This window comes from Protobothrops mucrosquamatus, unplaced genomic scaffold (genome assembly GCF_001527695.2).
Source record: "Protobothrops mucrosquamatus isolate PMUCROS unplaced genomic scaffold, P.Mucros_1.0 scaffold10890, whole genome shotgun sequence".
NCBI classification, from domain to species: Eukaryota; Metazoa; Chordata; class Lepidosauria; order Squamata; family Viperidae; genus Protobothrops; species Protobothrops mucrosquamatus.
This window is the reverse complement of record NW_015396674.1, coordinates 3,705-6,855: the sequence shown is the minus strand read 5'-3', so window position 1 is coordinate 6,855 and position 3,151 is coordinate 3,705. Positions and strand designations below refer to the sequence as shown.

The 3,151-nt window shown below is 43.1% G+C and overlaps 1 pseudogene; it reads left to right on the top strand.

The window, feature by feature from the left end:
- Positions 1-1,825: 1,825 nt before the first annotated feature.
- LOC107301237 lies at positions 1,826-2,888 on the top strand (annotated as a pseudogene).
- The last annotated feature ends 263 nt before the right edge of the window (positions 2,889-3,151 follow it).

The following is a 3,151-nucleotide window of genomic DNA, read 5'->3' as shown; positions in this document are numbered from 1 at the left end:
TGGAGATTCTCAGACATCCAGGTCATGGTTGTGCCAAAGGTAATTTTTTAAAAGGCAACTGGACTTCCTTGTATTTTCTTGAAGACATTTTGCCTCTCATTCAGGAAGCATCTTCTGTTCTGAAGAACTATCTTCAGAATTGAAGATACTTCTTGGATAAGAAGCAAAACGTCTCCAAGAACATAGTGCAGTTGCTTTTCGAAAAAGTACCTTTGGACCTCTTGACAAATGTACAGTGGAGCAAAAAGACTTTTCATATACAAACAGAGAAAGAAGACAGAGATAGAAATAGATAAAGTAAGAAGAAATAGTTACAAAGCTGTGGTAATAGGAAGAGTAAAATAAGCAAGGTGAATTTAGAGTTAACTTTACAAGTAAGGAGTGGGAGTTATTATGTCTAATAAAAGTTTTTTGTGGGAAAAACAAATGCTGTCTTCGCCTCTGCTTAATGTACAATAATAATAAAAGCCCTAATAATTGCTAATAGGCAATTTTGGGGAGAGTTTGGGTGGGGCACAAAATTCAGTCTCAGAGGCTCCTGTTGGGTTGAAGCATTTGAAGTATTATTCAAATACTACCCCTGGATGATTCTGTCAAAATGGAGAAAATGCACCAATTCCAGTTTTCTGTCAGTTATTGTCCAAATTTTTCATTAGAGAAATAGAAATCAGAGTAGCAGTCATACAAAATTAGAAAGCCATTGTACTTTTCTTTTTATTCATGATCCAGAGACATCCCAGTTACTTGAAATTCTACTGCAATGCATGGAAACTAATCAGAGAAGCAACCTAGAACTAAGAAGAAATTTCCTGACAGAACAATAAGAAGAGACTGGACAATTGTTTGTCTGAAATGGTATATGGCAGGGGTGTCAAACTCAATTTCATTGAGGGCCGCATCAGCATTGCGGTTGCCCTCGGGGTGGGGTGGCCAGGGTGGGTGCAGCCTACTGGCTGGGCGTGGATGGAGTGGGTGTGCCCTACTGGGTGGGCATGGCCAGCTCTACATTGTTCTCGTCAAGGGTGCCTGTGGGGGCCTGGGCAGGAGTGGGACAGATCTGAGGGTCTCTGGCAGAAGGGGGTGGGACCGGGGCAAGCACCAAGGCATAGGCCATTTCTTCATTCCTCACAAAGGGTGACACCCAGGGGGTGGGCCGACACGGTAAGGGCTGGTTCCTCGCTGTTTCTAGACGGCCTTGTGGAGCTAAGACTGAATGTGTTTCAGCATGGATGCCCACCACAAAATTGTACATTGGCTCCCGACCGGCCTGGGCCAGGGCCAAGGCAGCAGGGGCTGTACCCTCACTGTTTCCAGGATGGCTTCACGGGCTGCATCCTGCCCCCAGGCCTTGTGTTTGACATATCTGGTATAGGGTTTCCTGCCAGAGCAGGGGGCTGGACTAGAAGGCCTACAAGGTCCCTTCCAACTATTATTATTATTAGTAGTAATAGTGTTATTACTGTTATGACCCAGATGGTCACGGTTATGGAAACCTCTAGACCAGGGGTGTCAAAACTGCAGGCCCGCGGGCTGGACGACGCCCATCCCATTGCCGGCAATGGCAAAACCATCCTGATATGTTGCACAACGTCACGTGACGTCACGAGTTTGACATGTCTGCTCTAGAAGTTCTTTATTTCTCTTGGGAATGGTTCAACAAATGGCCCTCCACCAATCAGTAAGGCTCCACCCTCAGTCCCAACAACAACAGCCCATAGGTTACCTGGCAAGTCTGCAAGGCAAAAGTCCAGGAATAAGACAAGGGTAATTCTCAGGGCACAAAAAGGAAAAGTCCAGGCATAAGACAATAGTAGTTTCAAAGGCAATGTCTTCAGGGCTGGGGCTTCATCTTAGGTCACATACAAGGATCCACACGGGGGAGAAGCCTTACAAATGCATGGAATGTGGAAAGAGTTTTTCTATGAACAGTTATCTTAACATCCATAAAAGGACCCACACCGGGGAGAAGCCGTATAAATGCATGGAGTGTGGAAAGAGCTTCACTTCTAGTACTTCTCTTACTTCGCACTACTGGATCCATACAGGAGAGAAGTCCTATAAATGCATGGAGTGTGGGAAGAGCTTTACTCACAGAAACAGTCTTACTTCCCATAAAAGGATCCACACAAGGGAAATGCCTTATAAATGCATGGAGTGTGGAAAGAGCTTTATTTTTAGAAGTCGTCTTAGGACACATAAATGGATCCATGCAGGAGAGAAGCTGTATAAATGCATGGAGTGTGGAAAGAGCTTCACTTCTAGTACTTCTCTTACTTCACATTACTGGATCCATACAGGAGAGAAGCCCTATAAATGCATGGAGTGTGGGAAGAGCTTTACTCAGAACAGTAGTCTTACTTCCCATAAAAGGATCCACACAGGGGAGAAGCCCTATAAATGCATGGAGTGTGGAAAGAGCTTCACTTTTAGTACTTCTCTTACTTCCCATTACTGGATCCATACAGGGGTGAAGCCATATAAGTGCACAAAGTGTGGAAAGAGCTTCTGTGAAAATTCGTCTCTTACTGTTCATAAAAGGATCCACACAGGAGAGAAGCCCTATAAATGCATTGATTGTGGAAAGAGCTTCCCTAAGAGCGGTGACCTTATTTTCCATAAAAAGATCCACACGGGAAAAGCCACATAAATGCATGGAGTGTGGAAGAAGCTTTACTAAGAACTGCCAACTTATTTACCATAGTAGGATACATGCCGGGGAGAAGCCTTTTAAATGCATGGAATGTGGAAAGAGTTTTTCTATGAACAGTTATCTTAATATCCATAAAAGGATCCATACAGGAGAGAAGCCTTATAAGTGTATGGTGTGTGGAAAAGGTTTTATGACAAACAGTAATTTTAACTCTCATAAAAGGACCCACAAGGTGTAGAAGCCATACAAATCTGTGAAATATGGGAAACGTTCAAGAGAACTAATGACCGAATCTTCCATATACGGGTACATTTGGGTGAGAATCTGTTTCATGTTCCATATACATGTTTAATGTTTAAATGTTCGGTTTAGCTTTTGAAATATATGCATTTCCTAATTACATTTACTGAATTAGGAAAGGGGTTTTTTCAGTCTTACCTTCACAATGTGAAGCCCAAGAGAGATGAATTTACTAATGAAAACCAAATGCTAGGCATGTGA